Below are 16478 nucleotides of genomic sequence, written 5' to 3' on the forward strand. Positions count from 1 at the left end.
TCTCAAGTAATGCCTGTCATCCCATACCTTCCCACAATTCCCTCTGTATCCCCAGAAAGAACAGGCACTTCTTTTACCATTTCTTTAAGAATTTAAGATGAAGATCTGTTCTGTGGTAGTGATAAAACTCAAAAGATTTTTCTCTAGTATTCCTGAAGCCGTGCATATATGACAACCATGGCAGCATGGACGCCAGGATATGAGGTATTTTACAGTAGTACTACTCTTACTCCAGCTCAATTACTTCCAGTTGAAATACACTTCTTCAGTGGAGACAGATGCCAAGAGCAAAAGACCCTTCTGTTGTGTGTGGGGGAGTGACCAGCATGACTATATGTTCATGGAAACAGATGGAACAGTTTATACTACAGTACTCATGCATATTTGGTTTGTATTTGAATGAAGACTAACAGATGCAATGTGCTATTTTATTTTGTAGGAAATATATGATTAGATATGGTTAATTTGCAGAGGGTAATGAGCTACATGCCCTTAGTAAAAAGTCATATATTTATGTACATTTCTGGCAGAAACATCTTTCTCTTGAAAAAGGGAGCTGCCTGTTAAAAAAAGAAAAGATCACCTTTTCAGACTGACACCTTGGTTGTGTACCTGCTCCTTCTTTACAGCTTCTTGCAGATGTTTATTAAGAAACTGAGATAGGAGGATATTGATGACTGAATTGTGATCCTCCAGAAATTTGTTCTCTGTATCTGGTTATGTTGTTTTCATGTGTATGCACCTCATATTGCTCTCTCAGCTGCCTGAAAGAAGGTTGGAGGGAGGTTGGAGTCAGTGTCTTCTTCCAGGTAGTAAGAAACGGGACAACAGGAAATGGTGACGAGTGGCACCAGGGGGTTTTGATGGGATATTAGGAAAAGCTTTGTGACCAGCAGGGTCAACAGGCATTGGAACAGGCTGCCCAGGGCAGTCAGTGATGGAGTCACCATCCCAGGAGTGATTTAAAAGATGAGTAGATGTGGCACTTGGGGACACGGTTTAGTGGTGAGCTTGGCAGTGCTCCATTAATGATTGGACTCTATGGTCTTAGATGGCTTTTCCAACACAAACTATTTTACGATTCTTTACCTAAATAATTTTATTTGGATTTGAGCTCATCTCCAGGAAAACTACATTTCATTCTCATCAAGTTGACAAGGTCTTCAACATTTTGAACTTGAATGACCTTGATATTTTAATCATCGTATAATGAGATGCTAAGTGAAATATTACTAAGTAAGCCATCACTTACTTGGGCATTTAGCAATTAATAGCCACTTTGGAGTGCTTTTTCTTTTTACCTTTGAAGAGAAAATGGATGTACAGATACTTTCCCCCTGAATTGAATAAATGATACCATGTCTGAAGGTGAGAAAGCTTTTCTTTTAGTCCCATAAACTCTGTGGACTGACCATGCTAGAGGTGTATACCATCATTTCCTGAGTATTTCAGAGGGCTGGAGTCAGTAGTGGCAGATCAATTCCTACTCCCTGAATATCTCAGTAACATTCTATGTAGACTCAGGGAATTGAGTGTCAGAGTCCTGGGGTCTAGTCCCAGTCTTGCCAATGACAGAGAATGCAACATCAAGCAGATATAATTAACACAGATGGAAATACATCCCAAGGAATCACCTTGCCTTGCAGCTGCCCATGCACACCCAAACTTTGCAGCCTTGCACATCATCAATTTGCAGACTTGTACATTGTCATTTTACAGCAGTGTCATGAGGTTTACTTCCTTTAACTTTAGCAACAGGGAGGTATTAGTCTAAGATGTGGATGCCTGCAGTGTTGATAATGGTAGCCAGTTGTTTCAGTGCTGACTGTAAAATGTTGACGAGAAAGACACCGTAGCACAAAAGTCTGGGTCACCCTTTCCATTAAAGCACTCTGAGATTTTTAACATCCCTGCAGAGCAGATGAAATCAAAGTCTCTTTCAAAGCAATGGCCCACAGTGCCACATGGCTGTGTTTTCCTGTCCTAGGCTGATGAGTTCAGTCCAGTGGGAGTGTGAGTTTCCCAACATCTGGCCCAGGCTTTACTCCTGTTGCTCAACCACAGGAACAGCCCTCACGTCACTTTACTAAGCGGAAGCAACATGGCTTTTTTCATGCTGTGTGTTATCAGATCAGGTCTCTCAAATAAATCATATCAGCCCACACTGTCATCTCCTTCCACCCACTTTTTGTGTAAAACTTCCATCAGCCAAGCTTACATGCACTGAATTTTCACAATGAGTAGTTTGCCAAAAAAAAAAAAAAAAAAGGGACAAGACGGCCTTTATTTGAGAGATAGCTTCCTTTGTAGGATTGGGAAAGGAGGAAGGATTGTGATAAACATCATTACTAGCAAGTAATTTTTCCTTTTCTTATGCAGCTCTACAGTGAGTTTGTTATCTGCCTGCATGAAAGATCTTTTCAAGATGTTTCTAGTCCCCAAGGAAGTGAGAGACTAACAGAGTCTTCCAAATGATAATAAAAGAGGGATGTCAGGGGGGAGAAGATGTCTCTCTTGTTTCTCTAATACTTGACAAAGCACTTTGCCCTCCTTCCCAGCACTACTTTCCTAAGCAGTTTGGGAGGGAAATGAGCTTGCTTGCAGATATTTTTGTTCTTTAGCTAAAGAAACAAATGTATTCACTGAATATAGCTCTGCCAAGAAAATAAGAACATGGGCAGGACTTTGAATGGAGTCACTGATGGGAATGAAGGAGAGGAACGTTTTGCTGTTTGAATTGCTCATCAGGAAGAAATAAAGGTGAAGAAAAGGAGGGAGGAAATGGAGTTGTTTGAGCGAGGATGCTGAATGCAAAATCTAAGTGGAAGAAAGAGTAAATGCTGAGAAGAAGCTGGATGAGTCTGAGTCATGCAACAGATTCCACTGTGCCTTCCCCCCACCCCCCCACCCCCCCCCCAAACTGTGTAAAACAGACGTTGCAATAACCCACCTCAGAAACATTTCATGCAATCGTGATAGGAAAAATGACCCCAGGGCAAGGTCATGAATTCAACAGATGGACAGAACAAGCTCTTCTGTTCTTCTCTCTTTTACCCAAGTGGGTTGGGATCTCAATGGTTTTAAATGGCATCTCAGAGGTTTTATGGCACATCATGATGAAAGGAATTACTGCCTGCCTCCTATATCCCTAACTGCAGGGATACATAGAACCTCAACAAATCCTAATTCTTGCTCCTCTCTTACCACCTTTCCTAGCAGAGACATATTTTCAAAATACTCCCTGTTAATGACTTTCTGAATAATACTCTTACTTTAAAATATTAGAAACTAGAGTCACTAACCAGTTTTCAGACAGTATTTTTGCAAAGGAAGGTATGTCTGCATATTTCTGAAAACATGCAAGTAAAGAATCTGATAATTTTTTTTTTTTTTTCATCCTAGTCTGGAATGCTATTCATAAGCTTATCTAGATGTGAAAATGTATTAAAATAATTATTCTTGGAAAATGATTTGGCATTATTCATTTCAAAGTAACTCTCCATGCGTAATCAGAATGGTCAGATACTTGTGCCAAAAGAAACAATGCTGAAATAATTATTTCATAAAAGCCATATTAGTACAATTCCAATTGGAGAGGAGCTGGTATAAACAGGAAAGAAGCAAAACCTATTGTCTCCCTCCTTCCTTACAGCCTTGTTTTACAGCCCAATAGGCAATAATGAGGCTGTAGATCTATGTCGTCTTCTTAGAATCCAAAAGGCTTTACAGAGTCTGTTGGATGAATTTCAACACCCTGTTCCAGTCCAAAGAGGAAATAAGCTCTTCCAGAAATTCACCAATCTTCCTTTTTCTTCTTTGAGTCTGGCTGTATCTCAAAAGAACCTTATGGACCGTCTGTCCCTCCTATCCTCTCAACCCCCACCTGCCACCATCGATAAGACATCAATCTGTGAAGCAGCTCTGGGAGAGATTTTTTAGTAGTTTCTCCAGGAAAGCATCTGAGTGATTCCTCTGCAGAATCTATCAGCTCTCTGTGCCTGCTGGGGAAAAGGGATATTGACCTCTCCCCATCTCTAATCTGGTCTGGACATTCTTCTCTTGAAGGACGTAAATATATTGGCAAGAACTTTAGACAAAGCCAAGAATGAATTAACCAAATCCAATTCAGGGAGGACATTGATAAACAGTGCATGGCTCATGAGAGCTTTAAAGGTTTGGAAAACATTACTTACAGTGAGAAACTCCAGAAGAAAAGAACTAAGAGAAGGTTAAGGACTAAGTTCATCACTGTCTGTGGGGAAATTAATCTACTGGAGTAGTGTTCAGGGGCAATAATAGATGTTCCGGACCTATGGTGTCTTTGGGAACCCTTCCGGAATATCTTCTCTTACTTTTTCTGCTTATGTGGGACTTCCCATAACCTGATGCAGACAATGCAAAATGCTGGTGTCAGTGACTGAGATAAAAATTACTGGGGGCTGCATTTGCTTCAGAGTGCAGATTGTGGCTCTTTCTAAAGGTCTTCAAAAATCTTCTATTGTGAGGTGGTAAAATATCTCCCTAGAAAAAGGCACTGTTACCTTCCAAGATATTCCTTTGAGAGCTAATCTCCTCGTTAGTCATGCAGCTTACAGAGAGAAGTTGTCTGAACTCTTCTGTTTAAATTTGCCTCTAGATATCCACTAAAATGCCAAGAAGCATTGAACTGAGTTCCAGAACTTACGGCCTCAATACTTTCCTTTTTAGCCCCAGAAGCTCTCTATCCAACAATCCGACAATTAACATGACTATATATATATATTTTTTTTTTTTTTTTTCTGTCAGAACTTTGATAATTTTTGACCAAGTAACAAGAGAGTTTATCCATTTGCAGTGAAGGGATTAGACTGTACACTGAAGTTTCTCCAGGTTTCTGCTTCAGTTCACACAAATCACAAGGTCTAACAGCTCACAAACATGACACCCCACTGCAGGGAGCTGAAAATATCCCATTCAGCCTTAGGACCCATGGAATTTTTTGTGAGTTGATCTCTGCTTTCTTCTTGCTCCATTCACAGAACAAAAATGACCAAAGAGGGCAAATTTGTCCTCATTTGAGAGCAGCCAGCATACCAGTGGAAGGAGTCCTGTGCAGATGGAATGGCAAGGACTCCCCTCAGGGGGAACCATACTTGATGGACAGTGAACAGCCAAAAAGAGTCAGGTGGGGTTGAGGGACACTGTGGCCTCACAAGGGACATGGAGAGAATATTCCCCCTGCTGCTGTGTGTCACAGCAAGTCTAGTAAAAGCATATAATTTACAAATACGTACATTCATATTCTATTTGCATGAATTTTTAAGCGAACCTTTACCAACCTAACCATCTCTATCAACCAAACTTCTAAAATGCTTCTCTACAGCTCCACTAGGTAGCACTCCTCTAAGACCTTTCCTTATTCTCCTTTGTAGACTGATCCCATGCCAAAATTTCTACTTTCCTGACACAAGGAGTAAACATCCGTAATACCGACAGTTATTACCTTTCTTTTCCTGAGACCTGAGCCAGGATTAACACTTCTTCAAAGTTCTGCAAACACAGCACTCATTTCATGGCAGGCCCCCAATATATGACGGGTCAAATCACCAGTCTGGGTAACAGGCTTCTTTAAGGACAGCTGAGGAATGCATCCAGCAAATTGCACATGCTCCAGAGGGAACACCTTGTACTAAATGCCAAGGAGGAGTGGAACCAGCTACAGGTAGTTTGCTTTGTTGAGCACTAATGAAACTAATGGGGTATGTTTATGTCGCACCTTTCATTCCAAATGATCAAGTGTTTCGAGCCTTAATCATTTCACCCACCACTGAACTGCAGACTCCTTTGGGGTGGAACATTAACAGCTGCTTGGTAGAGCACAGCAGCAAGCCAGAGCAATTAATGAAGGAGAAACATCCCTTCCAACTACAGGACCAAGGAGAATTTTGTTAAGTGGAAAGTAATTATCCAAAGCAGAGAGAGGGAGACTTTTCCTTCATAGTCTAATCTGGGGTTACAGCTGCTTTTCCAGTCCCTGTGTTACTGGGGAGTCAGCATCCTAGCCTGACTCTGAGGTTGCAGTGTTCCATTCTAAGAAAGAAGCAAAACTCCCAAAGGAAAAGCTTTTTTTTTTTTTTTTTTTTTTTTTTTTTTGTGAGATACCAGATTCCCACTCCTTCAGATGAGGATTAACATTTGCCTTCTTCAAATACCTAAACCAAACTAGAAGCAAACTAAGAAAGTGGCTGGAGATAAAGGCTCAGTACATAAATGTTCCATACAAGCAACATGCCTCTCTCTCAGCTATAAAATCTGCATATTATATAAGTGGGAGAAATCATTGTCTCTAAACTATTTGTGGCAGGATGGCTTGATTTAAATTATAATCATGGTTTAAACCTGGAAGCAGAGAGTCTTGATTTAAATAATCAGGTTTAATCTTGTTTTACATGTGTGCTTTTCAGTTATTTTCCTTTAAAACTGGTTGATTCTCACTGATTGGTATAATTTGCTGCTTCTTTATGCTAAATCAAAAAGTATCCTATATCTATACATATTTATTTCAGCAATTATATAGTTTAGCATGCATTTATTCAGATTCCTACTTTTTTACATTTTTCACAAAGAGAAAATGGTGAACAACAGATTTCTTATTCAGTAGATGATTACTGTCTTTTTCAGTATTTTTGTTTGTCTTACATTTATTTGAAATTCACTCCAAAACTACATTTAAATGGAAACTGGAATGTAGTCATAATTTCACCCCCTCCTCCCAAACTAAGGGCAGTAAAAATACTTCACCATGCTGGAGACTGAGAAGAAAATAAGCCTTGCACAGAAAATGCATTGGTGAGAACAAAGGCAGTGACCATTTTTGCTGGGGAGCTGGAGCATGGGTGTGTTTCCAAGAGTGTTTGGCAACGCTCCTTCCTTGCTGGCAATGCTGGTTTAAATGGCCCCCAGATGATTTTGTTATGCCACCCTCAGGCCCTTATTTGACTCAAATCAGCAGGATCTTCTGTTGGGTGGGATTTCTGCTGCTCTACCCTGCATCAAACTGATCTCTCTGGAAAGGGAACTGAGTGTAAACTGTGAAATCAAGAGTTCTGTGTGCTGGCACCTTTGAGGAAAGGCTTTAAAACACATGTTTTTGGGGGATAAGTCAGAGCTGGACTCTGTGAGCAGTTGCACTGTCACAACCATGGGGGAGAACCCCTGAAAGGGCATGGAGATGGGTACATAGGGTGGCAACCCTTTAAACAAGTTGTATTCATAAAATCGCAAAATTATTTCAGTTATAAGGGACCTTAAAAATCATTGAGTTCCAGCCCCCTGCCATGGGCAGGGACACTTCCTGCTGAATCAAGTTTTTGGAATCCTATCTAACCTTGCCTTGAGCACTTCCCGGGATGAATCATCCAGAACTTCCCTGGGCAACCTGTGGCAGTGCCTCAGCATCCTCACAGTAAAGAATTTCTTTATATCATTTATTCTATATCTCTGGTCTGTTAGTTTAAAACTGTTCCCTGTTGTCCTGTCACTATCTACCTGTACAAAAAGCTATGAATTATTGTTTTCTTTCTATATACAAGATTCAATAAGATCTTTGCTGTGGTAGAGAAAACTAAACAACAACCTGCCATAGAGCATATAATTAAAGTTTTTAGGGGCAGTCCAAAGAAACACTGAAAACTTTGCAGAATTAGGGCAGTAATGCATTTTCAATCAGGGCCCTTGATTGAATAAAGTTGCTAAAAGTTGATCAAAATCCTCTGAGAAATAAAGCAACGAGATTTTAATGAATAAATTCTCATGGCAGAAGCTATGATTTCCTTTATTTGGAGCTCAGCATGCACCTCTGGGCATGGGTAAACCAAAAATAACGTGCTCTTTCCTCTCACTTTGTTCTGCTAATAGATGGAGACACATCTTCACTGAAAGAAGCAAAGCCAGATACCTCAAGGGGCATTGTAGGAGACTGAACCAGATGTGGACTAACACTGTGTGCTGAACTCAGAAGCAGATGCAGTGGCCCAAATGGGAATTCAGAAATACAGACATGAGCATCTGGAAATGCCCACTTGGGAAGAACATCTGAATAGGGAATAGTGGGTATAGAAAGCCAAGAGCACCAGACTTTCTTCCCAATTTCTTCTGCTCTTCAGGGAATAGTGCTGTATGTCTTTGAAAGATTGGGACTGCGAATGGGCATGTCCTGCCTCTTGCAGCTTGATATGACCCCTAGAGATCCAGGATGAAGGAAAAAAAATTGAGAAAAGGCAGTTGGGAAACAAGCTTTAGTTCCCTGTTCCATGCTTAACCAGTGGGTTAACTCTGGAGGCAGGAGTCTGTGGCCACACAGATGGATATCCAGCCATTTTGAGTTCTCAACCATCAGCCCATCTTTGTTGATGGGACATTCACTGTCTCCACTAATTCTTAGCTTTTCTCCATGCTGTTTCTCTTTCATCTATCCCAGAGGGATCAATCATTTGCCTAGAAGAGAGCTGAAGTCTGGCTCTACAAATAAAATCCTGCTCCGAGGTATCATTTAGCTGCAGGTCCGCCCTTACTCCAGTACTGATTTCCAGTGCATGCCAGCTCTGATGGCCCTCAGTGTCCCGACCATAATCCTCGGTCCATGTCAGTAGCCATTCCTGATTGGCAATGATGCACAAATCCCACCCCAAAACCAGGCTGGAAGCAAAGTGCTTATATCAAAAGAGTAATAGGTTTCATGCTGCTGAACATAGGTTTATTCCCCTTGGGGTGCATCACACTAAAAGAAATTATTTATGGTACTCAGAAACAGTGTAAAAACCACACAGATTTGCTTCCAAAATACTTGACAGCTTGTCTGCAATATTAATAAATGCAATGATTTTCTTTAAAAAAATCTCCAGGACAAAGCAGTTTAGAGTGGCAAAAGAAAGGGCAAAAATTATTGGTGTAAATATGGAGAACAGTAACTTCTTACCTGTAATGTTTTTTCTACATGCCCTCTCCCCCAATATTCAGGCTAATAATGAGTTTTTTTGGTATTAAGTTTTTTTCCCTGCCTCATGGCTTCACCATTACCACAATAATAATAACAATGTGAAACCTACACACTAACCTATATTGAACTGAATTTCATTACAGCAGAATAACATTGTGAAGGATTTTAATGTCAACATCCTTTCAGATGCAGATTACAATAATGCAGAAAGTACATTCTCTATGGGACACACCATACAGGAATAAAATTAACAACAACAACAACAAAAAATTGAAAGACTTCTTTTCCTCTAGGGACAAAGAGGGCAGCAATGAGTTAAGTTAGCCCTAGAAATCAGTGGGAATTCCTACACTGTGAAACAAAATCAAGATACTGACCACTAATGTTGCACTTGAAGTACTAAACTCAGATTAATCTCAGGTGCCTTCGCCTCTTGAATGGGGAGCAAAGATGCTGCTAGTTCCCTTGGTGATGTTACCAAAGGGACAGCTGGTTCTCAAGTGGGTTGAATCCTGTCTGAGAGGCAGTGACATCCTCATTTTGAAAGGCTGTTTTATACCCAGTGGGCAGGGGGTTGGTTGAATGTGGAGGGAGATAAGGGTCTGTTGTCCTAAACCCCATCAACTCACCGCCCCATCCAGGTATAACTTTCTCTGAGATTCTTGTGAAGGAGTGAGGTGGTGAGTCAACTATTTCCTTTCAAGAAGTATCTCAGGACTAATATCTAAAAAGGACAAAAAAGATAAGAGGACAGAAAATATGAGGAATCTATCATCAAGAATGTCAGTGATTAGAAAGCTGAGTTACAAGTAAGGAAGATGTAACAGCCTTCAAGGGAGCCATTTTTCAGTGGAAAATGTAGCATTTGATGGTCATACAGTTAAAAGTCTCCTTTTTAGGACTAACTTTCTTCATAAGAATATTTGTATCTTTACGGTTGGGGAGCCTGAAGGCACATTTCTTCCCCTGACCTTCACATTTCAAGTGATCACCAAATCTCTGAGTATCTCTGTCAGGTGGCTTCAGTAAATTGCCATATCTCAACAATATCCACACACCATTAAAATGAGGATTTTTTGCAAATGGTACCTGGAAAGGGGCAGTGTGAGAATTCTGGGAAGCTGAAATAAGGATGAGTATTAGTGAAAATTCCATTCTAGGTGCACTACCACTTCATGTAGTTCTGCAGTTGATGATGGATCATTAGTGGTAAGAGTTCTGGCTAATTTTTATTTCAGGCTGAAACATGCTGTTAAAATTAAGGTTACAGCTGATGGGAGACAAGTGAAAGATGACAGCCAGTGGATGTCTGATCTTGCCTAGGTAGTTCTAATTTATTCTTGTTTTTCCTTACTAAAAAGTCATGAGGGAAACTTAATAAAGTATAGCTCATAGTACATTCTTTTTCAATTATTATTTATTCTGAAAAAATATTTTGTTTTTAAAAAGAATTTCCTTTCTGAATTCTCCTGAATCTGAGTATCACATTTTTGCCTACATGGTCTGCAGAAGAAGCATGTCTGAAGCACACACTCATTTACTGGAAGTACTGTATAATTCACTGTTTAATTCAAAGGAGGAAAGAAAGAGATGATGTTGCTGCAACCACAGTAACAATATTAACAATGGAGTGGATGAAGCCTGAAAGGAAATTGCTCAGCAAAACACGGTAATAAAAAGAAAAGTCACCATGGATTATCAACCGGGGTATTAACAAATAATTTGTAATACCAAGATTACACAGTAATTCTGGCACCGCTAATTGCACTGATATATTGAACTGTACTTTGGACCAGTGATTTAGGTCAACACAATTTGGGAAACAGGAAGGTGAATGTACAGAAAATTGTGTAAAAATCCTTTCTCTGTGTTGGCGTTCCTGGCCAGAGAGATGGAGCTATTTAGGAGCTACCTTGCAAGGTACCTGGTAGCAAATAGAGACAACATTAGGAGAAGAGCTCTCAGCAACCAAAGGGGACGAAGAAAAGACACAGAAATAATTACTTTTTTTCCTAAAGCTCTCTTAGCTGCTGTAAAACAACTCTGAGGAAAAAACATTTTGAAAAAGATGATATGTGGCTTGATCATTGGAACAATTTTCTGATTTAATAAGAGGCCAAAATGGCTATCAGAAAAACTAGCATCGAATAGCATATTGTGGTGTATTTAACCAAAAGTATTGAGATTTATACTACTCAGACATGCTGTTTTCAAAAAACAGACTGTTACCACCGTGCACCCAGGACCTCGTGTAACACTGCTGATGGCAACAGAAGCCTTCAAAGGCTTTGGTGAATTCTGTATCAATTTACTGATGAAAGCATCAGTAATATTTATTACTTATCCTGGAAAAATAAAATTGTAGCATTTCTTTGGTGTTCCTTATTTGAAATACTTGTCTTTAATTATTTCCTGCTTTAATGTACCCCTGTGTTTCTAATATGTTCTGTAAGCATTCAGTTTTGCTGAGTCCCAAAACTCTACACAGTTTCTTATGCTCTCTTTCCAGCAACATTAATGGCTTAAGCAGTGGAAGCAGAGAATGTGGTGGTTAGTGCAAGAAATGCTCTGTAAGTCAGGTATTATGTCAATTAACATGGCTAAGAGTTGAGTCTGTGATAGCAGAGGAAGCAGAACTGTCATGTGAACTTTTAAGCTCCTGATTGCCACTATGCTTCAATTTTACAACAGCCTATGAGAAAGTTTCAGAAAGGCAATTTATTTTATGAGAAAGCAAAAGTTAACTGTAAAATATCTGCTACTTTTCTGGTTAAGTTGATAAGGTTTGGAGAGCATGTTTGGATATTGAGCTGGTTGTTTGCTTGACAGTTTTAAAATTCATTTAAATGCATCCCAGAACAATAGTGACTAAAAGAAAATATTTACAGAATGGTTTGTGTTGGAAAGAACTTTAAAGGCCACCTAACTCCAACCCCTGGGTTGCCCTGGGAAGGCAGGGACACCTTTTACCAAAAGCAAGATGGCCATGAACAATTCCAGGGATGGGACACAATGGGAAAATATTCCTCTTTGTAGGATATGGGACCAAAATGAACTGGTGTTAATCTTTTCACCAGTACGTGTCTGTATTGCAATAGTCACCGTATCACCTTTGGCACTGACAGGTTCTTTCAGAGGTGAAGATAAAGATAAATGAATCCAGAGATGAAACTGTTCTTCCTAAACAGAGATGATGAACAGATATATAGTGGAAGTGTTGGGGTGCTCAAACCTACATCCAATTCATCATTAAATGTGTGATTGGAGTCCAGTAGTAAACCCTTTTGCAAACACAGAAGGCGTGCAGAAGTTTTTGCAGGATGTTTCCCACGGGGTTTTGAATTGTGAAGATGGAAAGAAGTTGCACAGGGCAATTCGACAGAACAGGTCCTACAGCTGGAATTTTGGCTTTCAGGGTGGTTAGATCTGGAATTTTACTTCATGTCTACTAATCTCTCAATGTGCTGAGGTCACACTTCAGCTACACTTCTGCTGCAAGAATTTTTCTACATGATAGATCATAGTTGAGCATCTTCAACTCAGTTGAACTGTCTTGAGCCATCTGATGTTAATCATCCTGTCTGTGAGTTCCTTCTGGCCATTTGACACTGCCCACATTCTTCCAAGGAAGAGATGATGACAGAGAGAGAAACATCATGCCACTCCTAGCAGTGTTAATCACTGCTGACTTGTCCTGCTAATGAAAAAAGCTGCTTCCTCTCTCTCTCTTGTTCCTTCTCATATTTAACTAACTACTGGCCTTGGATATGAACATTGAGCCAAATTACAACTAGTAAATTAGTTTGGAAAAGTTTAGAACAGCTTCTTTAGAATAGTTGAAAGTTCAGCTGTTATCTATCTATCTATCTATCTATCTATCTATCTATCTATCTATCTATCTATCTAGTTAGTTAGTTAGTTAGGTAGCTGGTTAGTTAATTTGTTTTTAAGGGCTGAAACTCCACTTGCACAAAAACAGGTTATAAAAATGCTGTTGATCCAGGTGGACTGTAACCCTGTACTGATCGTACTGAGTAAACCAGTAAGTTCGTTATGAAGGTAGAGGAAAAAGTGGTTTGGTTTTGTTGATGGTGGTGAGGTTTGTTGTTGTTGTTGGGTTTGTTTTTTTTTTTTTTGGGGGGGGGGTGCGGTTTGGTATGTGGCTAAATTGCTTCAAAATAAGCCAATTACTGGAAGACTACTACCTTGTTCCTCTTCAATGTGCTCTTCTCTGTGGTAAACAATTGCTGGCTCATTACAAATCCTGTTCAGGGTTAGCTAAGGTACCACCAGGAAACTCCAGGCTTCAGTCCAAATGACCACTTCAGGAACTTCTTTTGCTTGAATCAGTCTTGCTGAGAAATAGTGCAATCTACTACAGGAAAGAAGTTCTCCTAACATCATTACTAGACTTCCAGGAACCAGACTCCCTCTGTGCTTGGTTCTGAACTGTTAATGGGAGTTCACAGTTCCAGTTCAGATCATGATCATGCTGCAGAAAACCCCTTGAGCCATATAAAGTGCCTGCTGCCTCAGCAGTATGGAACGATGGCACTATCCTCAGACATGGTGCAGCAAAATGAGCGGTGCCTCTGTCCCCTTACTTTGCAAAGCAACTATCCAGGTCAAGTGAAATGCACTGTCCACTGGGGGGAAAGTCTTTGTGGCTGTTTGAGTCTGCAGGATGTGAGCTCAGGGCAATGCCAGAGTTATAATTCAACTCTTTGGTGAAAACAAACTCTGAACTTAGTAAAAGCATTCGGCCTCCTGGAAGCATTCAGCCTAATGAAGGTGTCCCTGCTCAGGGCAAGGGCTTGGAACTAGATGTTTTTTAAGTTTCCTTCCAACCCAAGCCATTTTGGCATTCTGTGAAAACCTCGTAGCAGTTTAGAATAAGCTACAGATGGCTTTCCATGCCAGCTCCCTGTGCAAATGTTCTATGGAGTACAATATATGGAGACATGAAACCAGAACACTTCATAGACTTCCTTAATGATAGTGGTGGATTGTGACTGCATTTTCTGAGCAGCATAACTGTTCCTTCAAGGCATCACCACTCCTGAAATAAAAACAACCCTGCTTTTCAAGGCAGCTAGACCTGTCTAGGAACACAATAAATGTTTTGGCAGAATCATGCTTTGACAGCTTTGGATTTACGAACATCAGAAGTAAATTCTGATTATTTATTTTGGATAAATAATGAACAGCATAAAAGCTGCTGACTTAGACCTTGATTGGAAAAGTTGGTTTAATGGGCCCCATAAACTCTTCTATTGATGGCAGGTTCATAAACTCCATATTGACTTCGGCTAAAGGCTATAATTTCTATCAATACTGTCAACAATTAATATTGGCTCATAAAGTTATCCTGTAAACTGAATCATTGCATTATGTTACTTTACGTTGCCATTAGCAAAACTTCATGTCTTCTTGAAAATGTTTCTCTTACAAATGTGGAATTTCTCAAAATAGACTGTGTGATAACTAGCAGCCCAAAGAAACCTTACTTATGTGGAGTGAGGAGGGAGAAAACACCTTTGTGTTTGGCAGACAAAGCTTCTAAGGAAATCTCAGGCTTCATTTGCTCCTACAGCAGGTCGCAGGCTTTGAGCGGTTTGTGCACAAAGGTTTCTCACACCTTTACCTGTGTCAGACAATTACAAAAAAGAAAATGCTCAAATTCTGCCTACTTAAAAGACTTTTCCCTAACTTTCTTTTCTTCCTATCTTGCAACATTTGTTTGGATACGTTTAAACCCGCAATTCAGCTGAGTCCCTATATTAAAGTGACCTTTATCACAGTTCTGGACCAGTTTTTCTGATCTGAACGTGGTCTGATGTCTATGACATCTTTCCAGGGAAGTCTAAGCATCAGATGTAGCTCACCATCAGCACAGTTTAGATCTTAAAATTCTTTTTCAAGTTCCACTACTTCATTTTTATCAGTATGGACAATACTATAGCATACTGGATGCCCCAACAATCTGTGTTTTATTTGTTCTACACAGACTTTTGTTTTTAGTATGGTACAGCCTTTCTCATTCAAAACACCCAACATCTAAGACTGCAAATGTCTAGGTTCCAAGGAAACTCCTACATTTATACAGCATTTTATGTTCTCCACCTCTCATTTCCCTTTTCCTAGTTACTATGAAGTGATGATTGAATGAATGGTTAGCTTGTCATTGACCTTAAAGAAAGAGGAATTGAAGGTTGTCTCCACCTCGACATGAGTCCTATAGCCTCTGTGGTTCTTTCAGTAAAGCCTTTCAAGGCATGAAGCTGTTAATGTGCTGTTTCTAATATAACTTCATTTGTAAGTGATCTGTAGGTACAAAGTTGCATTTGCAGGTGTAGAGACAGCATTACAGAAAGCAGGGGAAAAGACTCCAGCAGATAATGCAATTCTCCAGTAAGACCAAAGCAAAAAAACCCTAATCTAAAAATTCTGTATTTTGCTTTTCTTATGCATGGAAGGAAAAAAAATGCGTGGGATGGGACTGCAGCTGTTTACACATCACATGGAAAGCACAAAAGAGAGCTTGCATAGAGAAGAAAGGGATGGAAGCACAAGATGCTTATTTTTGGCTGTTTTCTAGAAATTTCTTCTGAGTGTGCAAAACATTAGTTGACCCAGATGATGCCTCTGATTTTGCATCAAGACGCAATGTTCAGAAGGAAAACAATATAAACTGGCGCTGTGTGTCTGATTGTAAGACACTACACTAAGAATATTAAAAAAGTATGGTAAAGATAATTTAAAAGGATTCTTTTCTACATCCTCTGAACAGAAGGCCGTTTATCTTTGAACTCTGCCTAATATATCATTATCTCTGAGCAGAAACTTAATAAACTTCAACTGTAATTTTGTTGGAGTTAAACATAAAATCATGTGGGTGGTGAATGTCTCACTATGTCATGGTTTCCAGAGGAAAACTTATCATCATTTGTCACTATAATAATGTGGCAAAAAGCATGAAAAGAACAAGAGATACAGTCATTTCACATGAGCTTTCTGCATGGAGCACAAGTGCCCAATGACTTGTATGCAGCAGCTATATTAAGAAGCAGGCTGTGCTATAATTGAATTAAAGGTGCGAAGGCATATAGGACTGGTTGAACTCCTGGGTCAAGTTGCAATTGAATCAAAATCCCCTCTCCTTCTCCTGCACTGCTTGTCAGAACTGCTGACCAAAAGGTTCACAGACCTACAAAAGGCATGCAGGAATCCCTGCAGCCTGGGGACACAAAGTTACAGAGATAAAAAAAAAATCTGTGACCTTCAGCTTTTATTTTGCACAAAGAGAAGGGCTTCTAAAAATATTTCACCATCGTTTTCCTTCAGAGAGCAGTCAGCCAATTTACATAAATGAAACAGCCCCTGTCAAGGAACCAGCAAGGAAGAGAAGAAAATTATCTGCCCAGAAAATCTGGGCAAAGATAAGAGTAGCATCGGCCAGAGGAGGGGAGATTTAAATGCCTTCCCTCTGAAAGGTTGCTGC

General features: G+C 39.9%; 1 protein-coding gene across 9 annotated transcripts in view; it reads right to left on the reverse strand.

Moving 5' to 3' along the window:
- Positions 1–16478, reverse strand: part of TENM4 (teneurin transmembrane protein 4) — a 585909-nt gene that overhangs the window by 306765 nt on the left and 262666 nt on the right. The gene's annotated exons all lie outside the window — the stretch shown is intronic.

Source organism: Hirundo rustica, chromosome 2, assembly GCF_015227805.2.
Source record: "Hirundo rustica isolate bHirRus1 chromosome 2, bHirRus1.pri.v3, whole genome shotgun sequence".
NCBI classification, from domain to species: Eukaryota; Metazoa; Chordata; class Aves; order Passeriformes; family Hirundinidae; genus Hirundo; species Hirundo rustica.